General features: G+C 35.6%; 1 long non-coding RNA gene across 5 annotated transcripts in view; it reads right to left on the reverse strand.

Moving 5' to 3' along the window:
* Window positions 1-917: 917 nt before the first annotated feature.
* Window positions 918-24,214, reverse strand: part of LOC149167874 (uncharacterized) — a 50,979-nt gene continuing 27,682 nt past the window's right edge. For 2 of the 5 annotated variants that reach the window (XR_016260964.1, XR_016260966.1), the window contains exons 3-4: window positions 6,891-7,427; window positions 918-2,055 (exon numbers count right to left, since the gene is read on the reverse strand). This is a non-coding gene — a long non-coding RNA (uncharacterized LOC149167874). Of the gene's footprint in view, window positions 2,056-6,890; window positions 7,428-7,558; window positions 7,686-8,576; window positions 8,654-8,688; window positions 9,624-24,214 lie in introns of those variants that run through there. The other 3 variants (XR_016260969.1, XR_016260967.1, XR_016260965.1) reach the window with 2 other exon arrangements.

Below are 24,214 nucleotides of genomic sequence, written 5' to 3' on the forward strand. Positions count from 1 at the left end.
GACCACGTTTCAAAATGTTTCATACTGGATCCACCTGTCTCAAAACATCAAAACCGGTAGGACACCTTTCATCATATTTTCAAATTGGACCCACATCAACAATATGCCCAAACCAAACTAAATATAGAATCTGAAATATAATCACTGAAGCTCTGAAGCATCAAGCTACTAAATATAAAAGCCAGCCAAAACAAATGAACCTCAAAATATATACACGATTGTTTTTAAGATAACCTGCATATATACGTGCTTCCTTTGCATAACATCTGCATACATATTTCAAATCACTGACTACTAAAAATATTGTCACACTGAATCACTGTGTCAACCACTGAATCGTTGAAAACCCAAATCACAATAGATACATCAATATTGACTTACTAAAAATCCAACTGTAATGCAACATCATCACTGATCAATGTACCAAGCCACAATCTAATCAACCTAATCAATAGTGCCAGATATAGACCATGCTTATCGATACATCATTAACAAACAACAACAGATAGAACAGATATCATAAACTGTCATCAATCAGAAACTCAAACCCTAGTGCATATACGCAACATCCACAAAATAGATCAACGTGTGTACGTTATTACCATGCACAACACCTTTATATATATTTCAACACACAGAATACATTGTCATAGAATTTATACACTATAATATTGAACCACATTTGCGTATGTACGCGACATTACTAAATAAAACTTGTGTATAGATCTTAAATCACTAAATCAATCCTTCGTTGCAAACACAACACACACTGGGCATACCTTACTGTCAAATCACAGATCACTTCAAATACATTTAAACAATTCTTTCTTTGTTAGCTACTTAACAAGAAAATCAATCAATCATATATTTCAATGCATCTTTAGATCTTTCAAATCTAAGTCTTCTCCTTCCTTCCTGGTGCACACCTATTTCAGATCAGATCACACATGAATAACTATTCACTTGCATACATAACACCTTGGTATCCATCTCCTTATATAGTTTTTTCCTTAGCCAATACCTCAGGTAAATCCTTTGGTAAAGTCGTTATCATTCTTTGACGGCACCAAATAAACTTTATCGCTCCAATTACTATGGGCCAATACCATGGTAATGACCTCTGTTATCCATATTTTCATGGTTTGGATTATGTATGTGACTTTTACTCACAAGACCTATGTATGTACGTGACCCTTCATCACAAGAACTACATATACTTTCTCAAAATTCACTTTTTTCATCCATCTCTCACTGAACTGTCATTTCTCTATCCATAGCATCTGCACCAATACGCATGAGTTCCACAATCATCATATTATCGCAATGTTGACATCTAGTACATCTTTGTCAAGTAGGTGGACATCAAGGACAACACATTAACCATAATGCCAACAATATCCCCCTTTGTACTTGATGGCAACCACTTTGGTGTTTGGACACCACCTACAAACACCAAGTCTTCTCTCCAAACACCAATATTTTCTCCCCTTTTGAAATCAAGGGTAAAGGGTTGATCTAGGCTGAATGAAGTACTTCCCTTGTAGTGTTGATTGTTGTAGGTTTGATCTGCTAAATATGAATCATGAAAGCTACATATTGACCATGCTCCCCCTAGGCATATGTTGGACCTTCTAAATATAGAAAATAAAATTTTAAGACTGTAGGACCCAATACATGACTTATCCTATACCAATGACTCTATGTTCTCATGATTACATCAATCACCCAACATAATGGGGTTACATATTTGACATGACTTGTTCCCAATAGCGCATACATGACCGACTTTTACAATGATTACAACATGGGTCTTTTCATGACCTTTACATCAAGAGAAATATATGGCACTTATAACCAAAAATAGGGACCTCAATAATGAGGTAGCAGGACCATGATAGACATCAAGAACCACCATGCACAAATATAGGAATCTACAACATTATCATCAAGTAGTAGCAACATAGGTTTCATAATGACATCAACACGAACACCCTCATCATCAAGAAGTAATGTAAGATATGACAGTGTAGCATCAATCTCTCCAACATCGTCATCCTGTAATCAAATATGCAATATTTTCAAGCATCACCCATAAGATTGTGCAATCAAGCTATGTCAGCAACTCATCCCCTTGACCTTATGTCATCAAGGTCAACACTCTCTCCACATATAGTAAGAACCACAATTCTCAAGTAGCAATATCAAACACCATAGGTAGCATGTACATGCATCAATAACATATGTGCAAACAGAGATAACCTTCAACATAAAGAAAAAAAAAAAAAGTATAGAATTGATCAGCAGCATCATCAACATCTTCAAACCAACTTAACCAAGTGCAATACATCATCCATAACTTCATCTCATGCAATCCATGCATCATTGATAATTAATGACAATAATATTTGTAACTTCAATGGTAACAACAATAACAACCATACATTTAGATTACCAATATGTACTCATCATAATGCAAAATCATGCAACAAGTAGTGCTCAAAAAACCATAATGCCAACAATGAACTATTAGAAGCATAAAAGATGCTCCCCTTGAACCTGTGCCAACCTTTCACCATCAATTCTGATCATATTGTATCCATCATATCAACCAACAAATGAACCAAAAAACTATTTCAATCGCAGTAATAACATTTTGCAACAACATCATGAACCAACATCATTCCTAAGCAGCATATGGGCACCATTAACAGTCTGCAACAAGTCAATATAAGAACCAAAAAGCCAATAATGACTTATGGAAGCATATGAGAAGCTCCCTTGAATCTGTGCCACTTTTGTTTATCTCAGAGAAACATACGCAATTGTATAGATCAAAGCCCGCGTATACATGTGAATGTCTTTCATAAGATCCGTGTATAGAAAGTAAATTGTTGATTCTTTATAACCACAACTCCCCCTGAACCTTTCATGTTTACTCGTGTTCACTTTTACTTCATTAGATGCAATGTCAACAATAAACTCATCAAAACAACATACGGCATCATCATTAAGATGCATATGCATAACTCTCCCTGAGATCACACACAAGTGATCATGTGGACCTGATAATCATCACCTATTATTCATGAGAATATGTACCTCACATTCACTTATGTAGTCATTGTTATAAGTATACCTTTTAATAATAATGGAATGCAGTAGAGACAATCTTCCCTACGTCTCTCACTAGTGTTCCTTCTTCCTCCAAATCTGCTTGCAATTTCTAATCATGTGCTCGAACTTGTGGAACTTATCCCATATTTTGTTTCCATTCCAAATGCTTGACCTACAATTAGTGACCTTATGCCCAAATGAGTTACAAGAAAAACAATATCCATGAAACCATCATTTATGCCTAGGGACTGATCTTGACTTTGATCTAGGAGATTTTCTTTCAGATGTGTGACCTAATTCAGTTTTCTTTTGAAAAACTTGATGATAACTATTCTTGTCGTTACATTGTGAATCTGAAGCCATGTGGTTGTATCCAATGCCTGTCTTGATTAGAGGAAAGTTTTGTTCATTGATAATCTTCTCTAGTGATTCAGATGCCTTTACCCATTTGTTGATTTTCTTATAATCTTCCCTTAGAGTCACAACTTCAGATTCTAATTTTTCACAATGCTTTTCCTTTTCTTGAAGTTGTTTTGTTAATATCTTTGTTCTTCTATTGGTTGCTTCCAATTGCATTCTTAACATGTTTATTTCCTTGATCATACTACTTTATTTTGTTTCCATATCTTTGTTTGCATTCCTGAATTTATCATTTTCTTTCAATGCTTTTATTAAATTATCTTCTTCACAACTATCTAATTCACTAGTTGATTGATCTTCAAGAGCCATAAGTATTTGGTAACAAGTGTTAGAATCTGAATCTAAATCCTCCTAGTCATGATATGTGCTTTAATTATCTTCATTAAAATAAAAACTTTTCTTGGCACAAAAACTTCTTTTTGGCATTTTTCTTGTCAACATCCTTTCATTTTTCATGATTTTCTTTATATGGACATTTGGATGCATAGTGACCTACTCTTCCACAAGCAAAACATTTAAAGGGAAGCTTATCTTTGAATTTACCAGTTCCCACTTGCAACTTTCTTATGAAATTTCCTTCTTCCTCATCTGAAACGTTGTTTGTTTCTTTGGGCTTTTCCTTTTCTTTTCTTTTGTATGTGGCTTTGAATGCTATTTCTCTAACACCTTATGTATCCCCTTTTCTCATTTCAAAATTTGTCAAGATCCCATGGAGCTATTCCATAGTGAGATTTCAAATCCTGCATTTCTTCAATGGAAGAGACTTTGGAATCGAACTTTGGAGTTAGTGATCTCAAAATATTTTCAACAACAGTAGCAACCTTGGTGAGGGTCGAAAAATGTCACCATAAGCTCATTGGTGATAGTCAAAAGAGTCTCCATCACTAAAAACTAATCATCATCATTCCACTTGAATATCATGGCACGATGAAATCAAACCACCAATCTCCTACTTGTAAAGCAAGTGCTCTTCCATTGAACTAGCACCCTTTCAAAATTTAGATCTTGAAACTTTATAAATTGTAAATTCTACAACTTTCAATACATTATAAAACTTTGTAAAGTCTTGGCAAAACTTTTACTAAAAAAAAAAATAGCATTAAAGTTGCAGGTCCCTACCTAATGGTTATGGAAGTTATGAAAAGTGAGTGGAGGGAAAAATAGTTAATTATAAGATATTCAATATGTCCAATGGAATACCCAATTAAAAGTAAAACTTTCAAGACATTTATAGCTTGTAAATGACCTATAATTATAAAACCTAAAATATGCAATTACAGCAAAGATTGATTTTTCACCTTGTGAATCATGTAAATTTGTTGTAACAATATAAAAAATTGCCTCTAAAACATTGATTTGCATGCCAAAAAGTAAAAAACAATGAATATATATGATGTAATTATTAATAATGAGCTACATGAATGCGACTAGCAATGGGGTCTAGAAAACTAATTGGTAGTGCTTCTCATTATTGATTACATAGAATTTGTGAATTTAGATGATTTTTATTTAGGTGAAATTTTGAAAGACAGTAGTTGCACGGAGAGAAGCAGTAAGGTACATTCTACAATAGGGGGGCTAGGGTACTCCATTCACACTTAGGCTAAATTTAAAAATATATTGAATGTAGAAAATAAATTGGGTTCATTGGATATAAAATCACAAGAGTCATGTAAATGGGTGGGATGGGGTGATCCATCGACAATTATATCCAAAGGGATGTGTTGGGTCCATTGAATATAGATCCAAGCACAAACCCATCAAGTCCTCATGGGTGTAGGGGTGATCCTTCAACATATGATCCATCAGATTCCATCCATTCTTAGTGTAAAGATATATTGAACCTAAATGATACATTAGTGGATTAGATATTGCTACCATGCACAGACCTATGTAATCCCAAGTGGGTAGGTGTGATTCATCAAACAAAAATATACAGAAAATAAATTGGGTGCCAAAATCCATTTAGTCGTAGTTGGGATGGGAGTGATTCTTCATATACACACACACACACACACACACACACACACATAAAGCATTGGATGTATTGAATATAAATCCAACAAAGTCATATGTTGTTTAACATTTTTTTTCAATCTAAGTTGAGACTAGGCCAGGGATAGCCCTAATATTGGATGGAAGAATAATTTGTACAACTGCAGGATATTGTCACGATGATTTTGTGAGACTTAGTCAAGCCTAGACACCCCTTGGGACAATTTGGTCTTGTAGGGTGGAATTGATACTTCAACCTATATATATATATATATATATATATATATATCAAGCCATGATGTATTGAAGGCATTGAATATAGATCCAACAGAGACCCATTTGGTCTTGTAGGGTGGGATTGATACTTCAACCTATATATATTATAGACAATGCATTGGGCACATTGAATATAAATCTAGCAAAGACCTATCTAGTCTCAATAGGGAGGGAGATGAACCACCCATATACGTTGGAAGAGGAAAGTATTTAATATTAATATGAAACAAAATCCGAACATAGGGATATACCAATGGTGTCAGATAGTATTAGGTGCATTGAATATAAATCACACCACAAACCTATCAATACACATTAGAAAGAGAAGGAAAGGAATATTTTTAATATGAAACAAAATCCCATAATACAGATATATTACTGTATTGAATCTAGATTACAACAAAGACCTATCTATGTATTCCCTATGGGAGTGGGTGTGACACATTGGATGCATTGATAGATCCCAAATCCCATCCCAATACATGTCCATCTAAATAGGCATCTGATGTGTACATTTAAAATTGTGAACTTCCAAGGTGTACATATCACAACTTCAAAGTTCACGCAAATGGCTAGTTGAAGCCTAATAGGTCAAATATTGGAGCTCAAACCAAACTCGACATAGGATATGCCACTGTTGTAAGTATTGGGTGCTTTGAATTTATAGATCAGCACAGACACATCTATCTAGTCCATATGGGGTTGGAGGCAATCTATCAACATATATATCTAATCGACACATTTGGTTCATTGAGTATAGATCCCATCCCAACACATAAACATCTAAATGGATATTTGATGTGCACCTAAAATTATGAAGTACCACTGTATATATTTCAACTTCACGTGTTGGTGCCTGAAATTATGAAGTTCCACTGTATATATTTCAACTTCACATGTTGGTGCCTGAAATTATGAAGTTCCACTATATATATTTCAACTTCACATATTTTTGCATATGGCTAGCTGATAACTAAAGTAATGGAGCTCAAAGAGATGCATTTCAGACCTTGGTTTAGAGGGGTTTGTGTTGCTAGCAAATAACTATTTGTGGGAACTAACCCTTTTAAATTTGTCAAGTTTACCTGCAGTTGTTGCACCATTGCCACCTTCCCAACTTATAGTCCATCCTCCACATCGGTGCCCCAAATTTCCTGCATGACTGCCTGCTACAAGTATCTTTGGAGAATTATTGTCAAGAGGCAATAATGGATTTCCAAGCATTTTCCCATTCTTCCAGAGAACGAGAGACTTTTGTACAACTTATCTAGCCAACTCTCTATGTGCCCGAATTGTAAAGAAAGGCAATGAAATTTATGAATCAAATGGATCATGAAAGAATGAAAACGTCTTTTACTTTTTACAGAAAGGAAGTCATGTGATTATAATGTTAGAGAGTAGAAAAAAGAAGATATGGAAAGAAGAAAAATGTTATGCTTACAAGATTGCCAACCATGCCCAACAAGGAGCGTTTTTTCTTGGTGCTCAAACAAACCAATGACGAATTTTACTCTTAGAATCCTCCTAACTGCATCGTATATTTGGCTCATGGAGATCACACTCGAGTTCACTAGAGCTGTGAGCTCATCAACATAAGTTTGGAAATTAAAAGGGACCATCACCTGCAATATTAAAACAACTTATTTCTTCAAAAATACTAAATAAAATAGAAGATTAGAGCCTAGTGAGTTGAAACAAAAAAAAATATATATATATATATGGTAAAACATAGTAAAAAAGGGAGAATTTCAAGACCTATTAAAGAAGAGAATATAAAATAGAATTATCTACCATGTCAATTCCTGCATTGACTGAAGCAGAAATGTTGTAGTTGTAGTTTGCCCCTGGTGGTGAGGTAATCTTGTCTATTGCTTCCCAATCTGAAATGATGAATTTATGTACGAAATAATCAATAGAATGATCAATGCCAATACATGCTTCACAACTTGCTTAAGTGTAGCCTGACAAGGCAGACTAGAGTGATTGTCATGTCTTAGTCATAAGAAATAAATTTCCATCTCTAATTGTGAATCACGTTTCGCCTCAGGAAAGATATTGGGAAAAATATCATAACCTTCCTTCCATTTACATTTATACAATCTCCCTAATAGTAACCAGACACATAACCTTCCTTTCGTTCACATTTATACAATCTTCCTAATAGTAACCAGACACATAACCTGAGTAAGCTAATGTTGTAGTAAAAGAACCATTTTTCTAATCATAAATCCAATGAGAATCCAATACAAATTTACAAAAATTATTAAAATTCTACCATGATCTAAGGTCAATATATGGTAGAATGATGCATGCAGGGGTAAAATTGGTCTAGGCCTTAAAAAATTGATCATTGACTTCCTGTGTCACCAGACTCTCGCAGTTCCTACAAGATTAAATGACGGCATAACCTAGCTTACTAGGTTGGGGGCCACTATGCATGACAACCCACAGCCCAATGCAGACATGATTCCACACAATTTAATTTATGTTTCTGGCTCTCTGGACTCATCTAATTGTGTGGGAAATATGGCATGTTTTATCTTTGTTTAATGACAATTAAATGTATTGGCCAGGCTATACAGGAGCCATAGAAGAAGCTCAGAGATAAGATTCTGCAAAGTGTCTTATTCACCCTGTGGGAAACCTTATTTATTTGGAATGTCTGCATATGTCAAGTAGGGTGTTGAACAATGGAGCAAATAGCCAACCCAACCAACAAAAGAAACAAAACAAATTGTTGGTAGAAAGAATCTAATGGAAAAGCAATTTACCTGCATCAGTGTGTTTAGAACATATTTACATGACCTTGAAGATACACCAGATAGGACCAAGTTGAATGTTTGTCTACCTGAATATATAATACAATAATGAATCAATTACCACAGTATGTTAGTATGTTTATTTGATGTGACCAATAGCAGCCAGAAATTCTGAGCAGTGAAAATACTTAATCTACCACACAATTTTATAAATCCACAAACCTTCATTGTCAAGCATGACACAAGACAGTCTGCATCATCTACAAGATTATCCATGGCTGTGCTTTCATGATCATTATTCGCTTGACTCAACTTATAGCAAACATGCTACATGCCTTTTACAGCGTACGTGATGACAGAATCACCAAACTAAGAAAAGTGTCTTAAACGGAAAGCCCATGTCCTCTCCATCATAAGGTCCATTAGAATGTGAACCATGAATAGATGGTATATGTTTAATGGAGCAAGAATACAACATTATATGAATAGGATTAGTTATCAGAAGAAGGCCCCATAAAGAAAGGTAGTTGTATCTAAGCTTTAGTATATATGCTCTATGAGTGAGAAAACAATATTGGGATATCATGTAATCTCACAAACAACCTGATCTGGTGATCCATAGTCAATAACATCAATTGCTTCATTCCAATTGGACAGACCCACTACTAATGCACCAGAGCCACTAACATGTTTATCTGCAAAAGCCTCAAAATGTCCATGGTTGATGTAAATTATGTAAAGAATAACAAAGGAAAAGGAATGGCATCTGCTTAACTGTTTAATTGAGATAAAAGATAGAAGCTGACATAAATATGCAACTATAATTTACGAAACTATGAAGCGAGATGGTATCTTGAAGATACAAATGCCAGAAATTCCAGTGTTGTGAAATAGTGCAATATTTAACTAAAGAAGAAAAACAGAGATCGAGTTCTAAATTTCAATCACATTTATTTCAAATTCATTAGATTATATACATTTGAAATCATTAACCTTGGAAAAATTGGAGAAGAGGCAAGCCTCAGAATAAAATCACCACTTTGTTCAGCAGTTTCCAGCCTGTAAATTACAGTACATTTTTAGTATAATAATTTAAATCTCTAGATCAAAATGTCTATGATTACGTCAAAACCAAAAATATAATTACCTCTCTTATAAATCCATTTCCAGGCTGACCACAAGTTGATAAATATTTACATCATATATCCCTAGTTTTACTTAATTCGATTACATAAGCCATGCAGCATAATAATACACAGGTTTTAATCACTACAGATTTGGAATATCAGTAATCATTTCAATCTGAACTCAGGAATAAAGTACTTTTATAGATGTTGTTAAAATATTTCATAATTGGCTCCTTCCTCTTCATGAATGGAATACATCTAGTAAAGTTGCATGTGATTCTCAAGGAATTATTTTGATCTGTGTGATCTCTACACTCTTTTTTTCTACTTCAAAAGTAATGTGCCTCAAGTTATGACTGTGAAACAGAAGTAGCAAAGTTTTGAAGTCTCTTTTCATGTATAATTCAACACCTGCTATTGTTGCACTTACTTAAAGGCTTATTATAATATTGTGAATTCATTCGAGGTGGACCAGGGTGCCAGAGTGTTAACTTCTCTGCTACGCTAGATCTCTTTTTACTCTGCACCACTTCTGAAGGAGAACTCTCACTTCTAAGCAACTAAGTAAAGCTAACACAGAAATCATAGGATAGTCTATGTTTGGTAGTCAGAGAATCTTTCAACTGATTTTATGTTGGAAACCGCCCATGAAATGAAGAACATCATGGATGTAAAGTATTTTCGTGTTGATCAATACAAAATATTTGTCTTATACTCTGCTCCATCTTGTGCACTTTCTGAAACATACAAAACATCATCATAGACTAGCACAATATTTGCAAACTCAGTTGTGTGAGGAATAAATCTGCAAAGAGAAAATTTACGAGTAAAACTACACAACAAAAAGAGTCAGAAAATGAAGATACAATTTTGCAAACAACAAAATGAAAGGGCTAAGACAACAAAACGGGAAGGTGAGAATGGAAAAGTGGTAAGTTTTACGATGATAAACTTACCAGGCATTAAACCTGCAAACATATGCCATACCTCTTGTTGTCGCACAAAGTGTCTCAATCTCAATCTCTTCTCATCACTTGATCCTTGGTCCTCTCAATCTCTTCTCATCACTTGATCCTTTCATCTTCACCCATTCATCTTCATCTCATTTTCATCATACCATCTTCTGTGTCTAAGTTAGATTTCTGTCTGGGTGACGACTCCACGTCCTTCATCCTCTACAAGGGCATGTACTAGGAGGAACCCAAGCAGCTTGGCTAATCCTGCTCTGGATCCTGAAAGGGCTCTCAAAGCTAGATTACATAAGCTCTATTCTCGTACACTCCTTGACAATCTCGGCCAGGAAGCTCTCTATGAAATCCATTCACTCTTCTTGTATCCTCCCGTTCCAAACATCATGGATATCTATGAGCCTCTTAACTTTGCTAACATCAAGGGTTAAACCCATAACCTTCCTAATAATGGTCTAGACAAGTTACCCGCTTTCCAAGTAAATAATGCAATCACTGTTAAAATTCATTTATATGCTTTTCAGACTTGGTGGGCTAAATTCACTCATGCTCATAATTATGAGGATGTGCAAATGAAATGCTTCGTCTTGACCCTTGAGCAGGATGTTATGGATTGGTTTAGGGATAGGCCTGATCATAGCATTGATTCATTTAATTCCCTCCTTAATGCTTTTAGAGAGAAATTTGGTGATAAGAAAGAAGATCGATTTCTAGCAAAATCCATTAGTGTCATTAAAAAGAAAGAAAATGAGACGTGTGAAGAATTTAATAAAAGGTTTAATGGTATGCTTAAAGAAATATCTATTGATTACAAACCAACTGAGAAAATGCTTCTATAATATTATCTCGATGCTTTCAATCCTGACACTTCTTATGAGCTAAGAAGGACCAAGCCTGGTGACTACAAGGTTTGTCAAATCACAGCTGAAGAGCTGGAAAAAGATAAGAAGGATTCTGGCAAATCTGAAATTCCTGGGTTTGATAGATCTGTTGTTAAATTAAAAGAACCTAAAGGAAAAGAAAAAGAATTTGAAGAAGATGCAAAAACTACTTAAGAAGTTGGAAAATATGGAGTTAAACCAAGCTAGGATGATTGTTGATCATGTTAAAGAAATAACTACGTTACAGTCTAGGTTAATTCAAATGGAGAGAGCTCAAATGCAAAATCATGAACCTAGGGGTCAGAATAATAATAATAATAATAATCGAAATAATTGGCAGAAGAAAGGTCAGTCTAGTGAGTAGAGGCCTCCTCACCCTCTTGAAAAGAATAATCTTATGGAGGAGACCCCACCTTATTGTAGAACATGTGATGAGCTTCATGAAGAAGCCACTTGTCCTATTATCAAGAGAATCATGCATCATGAGATGCTTGGGACAAGCAACCAGATAAATGTGGTTGGTAAAGAATATCGTTTGTCGCAAAAAAATTGGGAAGAGGTCAAGGGAAATAGTCAATTCGTCAGACCTTTCACATCTTCATATAGTATCAATAATTTTGGTCAAGAAACTGATGTCTTAGTTAAGCTCTTTGGTGAGAAACCTCCACCTGAGCAAGTCCTTGAAATCGCTAAGGACAAGGGGTTAACTTATCAAAGGAGAAATCAAAATGATAATCCAGTTAATTCTCAAAGTCTTAACTTTGGATTAGCTTCTGGAATGAATATTGATTTAGGAGGTTGGTTTAATAACTCTAAAGTTTTGGTCCCTGTCACCGAAATAGTAAAGATCCCCTCCCAAAGGACTAATTTATTGAATGCTATTAGTAGCACCCAGGTAAATGCAACTCAAGAGGAACCTCCTGAGGCTTTCTATCAGGATGCTCCATATACATACAGAGTATGGATTCTGATAATAAAGAACACTCTTCGTTCTTCAGTACTTTGCTTGTGAACAATTATCACTTATATAACTGCATGCTTGACTATGGTGCTTCCGCTTGTGTGATGACTAAGAGAGTTATGGAACAGCTTAATTTAAGGATATCTAGGTTGTACTATAACATATGTGCCATGGATTCGAAGAAAATCGAAGTTCATGGGTTGATTAAGGACTTACAAATCCATTTGTCTGTCTACCCTGATATCATGATTGTCATGGACATAGTTGTGGTTGATGTGCCTGATGCTTGGGGTATATTGTTGTCTAGGAAATGGGCCTCTGATTTAGGAGGAAGCATACAAATGAACTGGTCATATGCTATGATTCCTTCCCCTAATGGTTAAAGATATCTTAAGTTAAACAGAGAGCCTGAAAGGAGATTTCATGTGGAAGATCTTAAAAGTCCCCACAATGAAATCATAAGTGAACAACCTAGCCTAGGGAATCATGCTATCCTGTCTAATTCTATCATTCCCTTGGAGGCCAAGGTTGAAGAAAAAGTGGGTAATTTAAAAGATAAGGTTTGGTATTTATACTTTGATGGTGCAGCATCTAGGCATGGTAAAGGTGCAGGGATTGTCTTAAAATCTCCCCTTGGTCATATTTTCAAATTTGCCTATCGGTTAGAATTTGAAGCAATCAACAATGTGGTTGAATATGAAGCCTTGTTGTTGGGTATTGAATTGGAAAAGGCTTTAAAAGTTAAATTGCTAAGTATCAAGGGTGATTCAGATTTAGTTATCATGCAAATTAAAAATAGATTCACATGTAAAAATCAGAGGTTAAAAAATTATAGGAATGATGTGTGGGATACCATGGAGTATTTTGATGCCATTAACCTTGAAGCTATCCCAAGGGAGAAAAATAGTTTGGCCGATGAGTTACTATTGTTGCTTCCACCATGAAATTATCTAATAATTTAATCGAAAATAAAATTAAGATGGAAATTGTTTTTAGACCTTTGTCCCAGATAATTTTGAGCATTGGTAGGTCTTTGATGATGAAAGACAAATTATTCACTTCTCAGACAATTTGGATGAGTTTCACGGTTTTCAAGTAAATTATAAAGGATGGACCTGATATCGATGAAGATATTTTAAATCCTACTCCTCGGAATGTTGTTGCTCTTGAGCAACACTTTGAGCGACATGACGTTGTTAAGAAGAAAGAGGAAAATAAAATTGATCCTAGAGAGTTTGTTGAAGTAAACATTGGTACATCTAAAGATCCTAGAATTATTAAAATTGGTAAAGGTACTAATGAAGATGAAATAAATAAATAAATAAATTTACTTCAAGAGTATAGGGATGTTTTAGCTTTCTCTTACAATGAATTAAAAGGCTATAGGGAAGATGTTCTGGAACATATTATTCCCTTAAAGGATGAAAATGCTAAGCCATTTCGTCAGAAACTTAGACAAATAAATCCTAAATTGGCCCCCTTAGTCCAAAAGGAACTCACAAAGATGCTTGTTGCTGACATTGTTGCTCAAACTAGGCATTCTACATGGTGCTCAAATTTGGTGATAGTTAGGAAAAAGAACGGTACAATCAGAATGTGTCGATTTCAGAAACCTTAATTTAGCATGTAAAGAGGATAATTACCCTTTGCCTAATATGGAGATCAAGTTGCAAAGAGTGAAGAAATCCAGGATGATGTCATTGTTAGATGGTTTTTCCAGGTATAATCAAGTCTGGGTAAAAAAGGAGGATCGACATAAAATGACTTTCACCACACCATGGGGAACATTTGAATACATAAGAATGCCTTTCGGTTTAACGAATGTTGGGGCTACTTTCCAAAGGGCTATGGACTATGCTTTTAAGGGTTTAATTGGAAAATTCATTGAAATATATCAAGATGACCTTATTGTTTTTTCTAAGAATTGTATTGATCATATAAGTCATCTTAGGCAAGTTTTTGACAAATGTAGGGAATTTGGCATTTCCTTAAATCTTGCTAAATCTATCTTTGGGGTAACCGAAGGGAAGTTACTTGGTCACATAATTTCAAAGGATGGGATCAAGATTGATCTTGAAAGGGTTGAGGTAATTCAAAATATTCATCTGCCCCATAATCTAAAATCCCTCCAGTCCTTCCTACGAAAAATAAATTTCCTTAGAAGATTTATTCTGAATTACGCAGAATTAGCAAAGCCTATTCAAAGTATTTTGAAAAAAGACACAAATGGAAAGAAGACAGTATAAAGGCTTTTCAAGAAATAAAGAATGTTATAGCCAAAGCTCTTGTTTTAATTAGTCCCGAATATTCCAAGGATTTCGTGATTTTCTCTTTTGCTTCTGAAGATACCATTGCTGGTGTCTTACTTCATAAAAATAAAGATGGGCAAGAACAGCCTATTGCTTTCATGAGTAGAGCGCTCCAAAATTTTGGGTTCAATTACACTACCATGGAAAAGCAAGCTTATGCCTTAGTTAAATCTATTAAGCATTTCAGGACATATGTGGGATACTCCAAAGTCATTGCTTTCGTCCCGCATTCCATTGTCAAAGATATATTAACTCAAACAAATTGCTTAGGGACCTGTGCTAGGTGGGTAACGAAAATTCAAGAATATGATTTGGAAATTAAACCCACCAAGTTAGTCAAGGGTCAAGATTTAGCTGAGATGTTAACTAAAAATAACAAAAAAGCTCTTGGTTTGATTTGTCTTAACAATTCATCTTCACCTGAGCTACAAAGGTTAGGAGAGCATGAATGGTACAAGGATATTATATATTACCTATTGAATCTTACATGTCCTAACCATTTAGTTGCTCATAAAAGAAGGGCTCTTAGATTAAAGGCTTCTAAGTATTGTCTCATGGAGGATGGCCTTGGGTGGCGAAATCTAAAGGGCATTATACTTAGATGTGTTGATGAAATTGAGTCTAAAAAGTTGATTTCCGGGTTTCACTCTGGATTTTGTGGAGGGCATTATGCTGTTAGAACTACCGCCCACAAAATCTTTAGAGCTGGATATTACTGGCCTTCAATTTTCACTGATATGCACAAATTTGTTAGAAGTTGCTAGTCCTGTCAACTATTCACTGGGAAGCAAAAACTAGTTGCCCTGCCCCTCCAACCTATGGTTGTTGAGGCTCCTTTTCAACATTAGGGTCTGGATTTCATAGGGAAATTCCATGAAAATTCTAACAATGGTTACTCATGGATTTTGACCGCTACTGATTATTTTACAAAATGGGTAGAAGCCATTCCAGCTAAGAATGCCACGGAAAAGGTTATTATTGACTTTCTTGAAAATCAAATAAATACTGGATTTGGTGTCCCTGTCAAGATCACCACTGACAATGCTAAAGCTTTCAGTTCTATGGAACTTTCATCATTTTGTTTTAAGTACAGCATTGAGTTATCTCATTCATCTAACTATTATCCTCGGGGTAATGGCCTGGTTGAATCAAGTAATAAATATCTTATAACCATTATCAAGAAAATAGTGGGAGATAACAAGTGATCTTGGGATACTAAAATCAAGTATGCTTTATAGGCAAATAGGATAACAAAAAAGAAAGCTACTGGTAAAAGTACCTTTGAATTAGTCTATGGCCTGGATGCAACTTTTCCAGTGCACCTTAAATTGCCAACTTACTGTTATGAAACCAGCTCAAGAAAAGATAGAAAAGATAGATCAACGCCTTAGAATTCAGCCTCTTCGAGGGGGCAACCTCCTTTACATTACATGAATGAACAATTCTTGGATGATACAAATGATAAAACCTCCTTTCTATATATAGGAGTCACAATATAATCCAGCCGACCTAACAATAATAATATAAAGCCACAAAAATAACAATAGAGGGATTCTATGGGGCACAGAAATAACAATATGGGGGTAATAGGGGCACCACAATATAAATAAGGGGTATAACTACAATAGTAATGGGGTAATCACTAGTATTATAGGGACCCAACATGCCCCTCTCCTTCAAAAAAGTGTTGTCCTCAACGATTGAGTAGTTCTGGATACTTCTGCATAAAATTCTCATCCTCCCATGTGGAATCTTCAGCGGATAAGTTCTTCCACTTGATAAGATACTCTGAAATTGATCGATTTCGTAGCTGTCGAGTTCTTGTTTCTGTGACTGCTTCCGGTTCCAATATAATTTTTCCTTCCTCGTCAAGTTCTGGCAATATTGTTTGAACTGGGAGCTTGTCGCCTATAACCTTCTTTAAACATGAAACATGGAAAACTGGGTGCAATCGAGAAGCTGCAGGAAGCTCCAATTTGTATGCCATAGTACCAATCTTTTGCAACACCTTGTACGGACCATAATACTTTGGTGATAATTTATTATCCTTCTTAGCTTGCTTTAGGGACATTTGCTTATATGGTTGTAGCCGTAGGAATACCCAATCACCTACATCAAAACTTCTTTCACTGCGATGTTGATCTGCCTGTTGTTTCATTCTATTTTGTGCCAACACGAGGTTATCCTTTAAGAGTTGGAGGACTTGTTGTTGATGTTCGATGTGATGTTCCACTGCCTGAACCTTAGAATTTTCTCTTAAATATGATGTGATGGATGGTGGTTGATACCCATAAAGTGCCATAAATGGGGTCATTTTTGTTGCTGTATGGAAGGAAGTGTTATACCACCATTCAGCCAGAGGCAACCATTTGACCCATTGTGTCTGTTTATCAGATACAAAGCAACGAAGATATCCTTCCAAACATTTGTTTACTATCTCAGTTTGCCCATCAGATTGAGGATGATAAGATGAGCTATGAGCTAACTGAGTACCAAGACAAGAAAATAATTCTGTCCAAAAATTTCCAGTGAAAATGGGATCTCTGTCACTTACAATAATCTTTGGGTTTCCATGTAGCTTTTGAACTGTTTCCATAAATGCAGTAGAAACTGTACTGGCTTTAAATGGATGTGATAATGCACAAAAGTGTGCATACTTGGTAAGTCTGTCAACTACCACCATGATGACACTCTTTCCCTCAGACTTGGGTAAACCTGTGATAAAATCCATTGAAACCTCCTCCCAACGTTGGCTTGGAATGGATAAAGGTTGTAATAGACCCGGTGTCTTAATTGTTTCAACTTTATTTTGTTGGCAAACCAAACATTCCGCCACAAACTTTTGAATATCTGATTTAAGGCCATCCCAAAAAAATTCCTTCTTAACCCTGTGGTAAGTTTTTAAAAATCCTGAGTGCCCTCCTAAGGGAGAAGTGTGCAATTCCATAAGAATCTTTTGTTTTAGCTGGGAATTCTTACAGAGGTATAAGCGATCTTTGTACCATAACGAATCATTTTGCCAGCTAAATGTATCAGAAGTACTGGAATCTTGTTGTAGCTTTCGAATAAGTGCCCACACTTCTTCGTCATTCTTCCATTCCTCCTTTGCTTCGTTTATCCAATCTGGTTGGATAATAGAAATGGCACACAACAATGCTTCCACATCCTCATCCTTTCTTGAGAGTGCATCTGCCACCACATTTTGCTTCCCTTTTTTGTAGATGATTTCAAAGTCATAACCCAACATCTTTGTGACCCACTTTTGTTGCTCTTCAGAGGATAATCTTTGTTCTAAAAAGTATTTAAGGCTATCATGATCCGTTTTTACCTTGAAGTGTCTTCCCATTAGGTAGGGTCGCCATTTCTTAAGTGCATGGAGTATTGCCAACATTTCCTTCTCATAAATAGCTTTGCTTAAAAACTTTCCCTTGATTGGACGACTTTCAAAAGCAATGGGTCTTTCATCTTGCATTAGAACAGCACCAATTCCATTTCCTGAAGCATCACATTCCACAATAAAGGTTTTTGTGAAGTCCGGTGTAGCTAAGACCGGTGCTTGGCACATTGCCTCTTTAAGATGTTTAAAGGCCTTTGTTGCTTCCGGAGTCCATGAAAATGAATCTTTCTTCAATAATGTTGTTAGAGGTGCTGCTATTCTCCCATAATTCTTAACAAACTTGCGATAATACCCTGTCAACCCAAGAAATCCTCGCAGATGCTTTATGGATGTGGGGATTTTCCATTCCTTAATGGCTTTAATTTTGCTAGGGTCTACCTTAACTCCTTCATGAGATACAATATGACCCAAATATTCCACCTCCTGGACTCCAAAGAAACATTTGGATCTTTTTGCATATAATTGTTTCTCCTCCAATAGTTGTAGCACCTTGTCAACATGTTCAACATGATCCTTCCAAGACTTGTTGTAGATTAGTATATCATCAAAAAATACTAACACAAATTTTCTAAGGAATGGTTTGAAAATTGAATTCATCAAACCTTGAAATGTTGAAGGTGCATTGGTAAGGCCAAAAGGCATGACCAAAAATTCATAATGACCCTCATGAGTTCTAAATGCCGTTTTCGGAATGTCTTCAATCTTCATTCTGATTTGATGATATCCCGAACGAAGATCCAACTTGGTGAAGTAAATTGATCCATGCAATTCATCCAGTAATTCATCAATGACAGGAATGGGGAACTTATCTTTAATAGTGAGCTTGTTGAGCTCCCTATAATCTGGACACATGCGCCATGATCCATCCTTCTTGTGCACCAATACTACTGGAGCTGAGAAAGAACTTTGACTCGGTTGAATTATACCAGCCTCTAGCATTTCTGCAACCATACGTTCAATTTCACTTTTTTGGACATATGGATATCTGTACGGCCTGATGTTTGGAGGAACACTTCCTGGAATCAGATGAATAGCATGATCATGATCACGCATAGGTGGGAGACCTTTGGGAGTCTCAAATACCTTGGAATGATTGTCCAGGACTTTTTGGAGATCTGGAGAAATAGATGATTCCAATGTGGAAACATCTAGCGAACATAATTGTGCAATTACACCTCTTTGCTCCTTTTTTAGAAGCTTTGTCATGCCATTAGAGCTGATTATCTTTCCTGGTTTCCCTGCAATACCCCTTAATTCAACTTCCTTTCCTTCCACAGAAAATTTCATGAAAAGTTCTTGAAAATTAAAAGCTATTGTACCCAAGGATTGTAGCCATTGAACTCCTAGTACAACATCAGCACCTCCCATTGGAATGGAAAGCATTGGGCTAGTCAATACATATTCTCCCATGGATAGCTTGATATTATGGCACTTTCCAGAACAATTTATTGTTCCTCCATTTGCAATCATCACTTGACACTCTGGTGCTGGATATAGGAAGCAATTCAATTCTTTTGCTACCCTACAATGAATAAAATTGTGGGTGCTTCCTGAATCAATCAACACTATTACCTTTTTCTTCTTGATTTGTCCTTCTATCTTGATGGTTTGAGGAGTGGTAATTCCCGCCAATGCATTACAAGATATGGTCGGATTTATTTGTTCTTCATCTAGGCTTTGTTCCTGGAATATATCCTCTTCTTTTGACCTTTCTTGCTCCTTTTCTTCTTCCTCTTCACAATCTATGTAGAATAATTTATTCTCAGCACACTTATGACCTTTTGTGTATTTGCTATCACAATTGTAACAAAGCCCTTTTGCTCTTTTTTCTTCCAATTGTTGTGGTGTCAACCTTGTAGGTTGTGGAAGACTATGGGCAACAACACTTCCGTCTTTATAGTTGTGAATGGTATGCTTCCTAGTTGCCATAATTTTGCTTTCCATTTTTCTTGCTAACCTGAATGCCTTCTCTAATGAATCAGGTTCCCAAAGGCGAACATCATGTTGGATATTATCCTTTAAAGACCCTATGAACACATCAATCCTATGCTGCTCTGGAATATCTTTTACCCTTATGTTCAATTTTTGGAACTCCTCAATGTGCTCCATTATTGAACCCTTTTGTTTGAGACTTATCAATTGGCTAAAAAAAGTGTTGCTTTTTGTATCCTCATAATGTGCTATCAATTCTTCCGTAAAAATTGCCCAAGTGATAAATTGTTTACGAGAGCAAAGCCATTGATACCATACAAACTGATTTGGTTCCAAATATAAAGTTGTCATACGTACCTTTTGTGTGTTTTGCACATTATTGAGATCGAAGAACTGCTCCATCTGTAATATCCATGTGGCGGGATCCTTGCCATCAAACTTCCTCATATCGATTTTTGGAATATGGTGGGTCTTCGATCCAACATTAGAGTCTATGGAATCATGATTAACATTTCTTTTGTTCACATCATGAGTTTCCTTTACAACCTTTTCACCATTAGTAAGTATTTCTTGTAGAAAATTTGTCACAACTGTCTTCAAATCTATCATGTCTGTCTTCAAATTTGTCCTCAAATTTGTCTTCAAATCATCCATCTTAGCTTCCATGCCCTTTATCTTAGATTCCACGCCATTTATCTTAGCATCTGTTAGCTTTTGTGAGCGTGACATTTGTTGCACTTGTTCTTGTAATTTTGATATATCATGTAGCATTTCTTCCTCTTCTTCATGAGTCATGCTAGAGCTTTCAGGTTCCTTACTAGGTGTTTGCATTTTCTTTCCTCGGGGCACCAGTTACCGATAATAATGCTTTACTATGCCCTTTGAATTCCTTCAAACCAAGCTTATGCAAAAATTAAAAAAAAAAAAAAAAACACACATTTTTTTACTTTGTAGAAGCCTGATATTGAATCTGTTGTATCTCTGTAATTTCGAATCATCCGGTTCTGAAATTGTGATCTATAGTAGCCTTCTATGTCCTCTTTCCAATGCCACTAGTCTGATCCAAATTGGATTCTCCAAGAAAGAGTTATGCACAATCTTCCGCAGTGACCTGATTATAGACTAGTTCAGTAGAGCGAACTTGTATGAAGTGCCACGTGTCACTGTTTCAACCTTTGACTCTGAAAAATATATAAAAGAAAACTACAGTCCGTCCTCTTTCTGTACCTTCTTACGAAATTTCAATCCGATGCTCAGAAAGAAAGTTATGACGATTTTCCCCAGGTCACCTGTTTTGAGTGTAATTCAGGAGTCTGCAAAAAGACCAACTTTCTCAGATCATATCTCCGAAAATATCACGCGAAAAGCTCTGAAATTCGGACCCAAGGTTCAGCGCGATTTCTTCTCAAATGGGTTTTTTTTGCGACTTCTGAAACGTCACAGAAAAAAAGTTATAGCGAAAATGCCACGATGACCTGTTTGGAGCAGCGAAACCCTACAATCCAAAGCTCTGATACCAAATGTTATGAAACCAGCTCAAGAAAATATAGAAAAGATAGATCAACGCCATAGAATTCAGCCTCTTCAAGGGGGCAACCTCCTTTACATTACATGAATGAACAATTCTTGGATGATACAAATGACAAAACCTCCTTTCTATATATAGGAGTCTAAGGAGTCACAATATAATCCAGCCGACCTAACAATAATAATATAAAGCCACAAAAATAACAATAGAGGGATTCTATGGGGCACAGAAATAACAATATGGGGGTAATAGGGGCACCACAATATAAATAAGGGGTATAACTACAATAGTAATGGGGTAATCACTAGTATTATAGGGACCCAACACTTACCAACTCCTTCAGCGCTTTACTAACAATAAAACTGTTGTCCAGAATAGAATTGATCAACTTGTAGAGTTGGATGAAACTCGTAGGAAGGCTTTTGATAATATGTATAAGAATCAATCTAACATCAAGAAAAGCTTTGACAAAAAATCTCATCCTAGATCTTTGCAAGTTAGAGATGTGGTCTTATTGTGGGATCGAAAGAATGAAAAACCAGGAAAGCATAACAAATTGACAGTTTGTGGCTGGGACCATACATCATTCGAGGCATTGTTGGCCCTAGCTCATTCCATTTGAGCACGTTAGAAGGCGAACCACTAAATTTACCTGTGAATGGCCAAAATGTTCAAATTGTACTTCAGAGATGACATATGATGCCATCAGACATCCTTTGTATTCTATTCCTAACCCTACACCCTCTCATTTCAGCGTTCCATTTTGTAGTTATGTCATATTTATGTTTTTCATGTTATTAGACTAGTTAATAAATGAAGAGTTTATATCTTTCATGTGTTTAATATTATATGATGATTTTTGGATGGACGTTACTTATGTTATCTTGTGTGTTGCATGGATGCAGATTCTGGATTCTCACATTCCTCTGACGCAACAACATGTCCCCAAGTAGAGCCAGATGTTGACCACTACGTGTCAACGACCCATAGCAGTACACCGTCTTTTTTTCCGCAAAAGGGATAGCATATGATCGATGTGTCTGTGCCGTCCAGCTATCATCCTCAGCCTGATCAACATGTTATAATGTGAACCCATTCTGCATGTATATGATGTAAATAATCTCAGCAGAATTGTGTCATGTATGTAACAACCTAGGTAAACCTACCTTTCTAGTGACGATCTCCATTCTGAGAGGTTTATTGTCTCACCAATCCATTCCCGAATGGTCGGCAGATTTTCTCCTCGAGTCTTACCCCAAACCTGGAATGGATTTTGTCACCAGGATCGTAGTCAAGTCCTAGTGTTCTAGATCGAGTCTATGTAAAAGTGATTTGGGAATAATCCTAACTATTTGGTTAGGTTATTTTATTACAAATTGTTTGGTTTGCTAGATTATATTTGTGTCGCAGAAATGGGTAGTCTGTAAGGGTCTTTTACAAATGGATTTTCCCCCTTATGATGTAAAAAATATGAAAATCATGATGTAAAGTGTCTTGAGGGTTGGAAAATTAATTTATCCCCTCATAGGTTAATTAATTAAATTTTCTGGTCAAAAATTAATTAAAATTCTAAGCCAAAAATTTAATTAATTCTAGGTCCTAGGGAAATTAAATTCTCCAAAGGCAAAATTCGTCGGTCCTAAAAAAATAAATTTTAAAAGGTCCTAGGACTAAGGTAAATTAATTATTTTGATCAATTTTAAACCTTTGATCCCTAGGGGTTAAGTCAAAGTCAAAATCTTAGGGAAATTAACTCAAAAAAAATTGATTTAATTAAAATTTTCGAATTTCCCCAAATATTTAAATATTTCAACGAATGAGATTAAAAGAAATTTTAATTTTCATCAGCAGTATCGAAATTGCTTTGATGAAAATCACTCGAACTAGTCGTTGGAGGATTTATCTTTAAATAGGAAGTTATTTGTCAGTTGATAGATCTGATCTCTGAGTCGTGTGTTTAGCAAGAAGCTCTTATGTAATCTTTTTTCTAGATAATAAAAAAAAATTGAGGTTAAATTCTGCTGGTGTTATTCTACATGGGAATACTAAAAGATGTGTTGTTTTCATGCATAATTTTTTCTAAAGCCATTGATGATAGCTTCTGAAAAGTGATTTGAGTACAGGGATCTTGCTCGATCAATGGGGTTTAAAGAATAATCTAAATTTTGAACGTAAGCAAGTATCTCTATTTGCATGAATTTTATTATTATTTTCTCGCTCTATTTTGATGGTTGGATTGAGTTTTGCAGGGAAATTTTGATTGTAGATCCTCGAGCGTTAGGGGAAATTTCCAGTTGGACCAGCCAACTCTCGATCTTTGTTTCCTTAAGAGCCCAGCTAAATTAGCTCTGGGCTTATCATAAGATTTTGTTGGTCATACACGAAGGGTTTCGAGTTATCACCTTTAAAATTTAAAAATCTTTTAATTTTTTGTGCGGCATAATGATAGATATGGCTACTTAGAGCCTTCAGCGTGTAATTATTGTAATTTAGTTGTTTTTTATTTTTTATTTTTATTTTATTTTATCATTGTATATCCCGTTTATG

The sequence above is a fragment of the Pinus tabuliformis genome, chromosome 5_1, assembly GCF_031772625.1.
Source record: "Pinus tabuliformis cultivar Carrire ecotype Pingquan chromosome 5_1, CPIR1, whole genome shotgun sequence".
NCBI lineage: Eukaryota > Viridiplantae > Streptophyta > Pinopsida > Pinales > Pinaceae > Pinus > Pinus tabuliformis.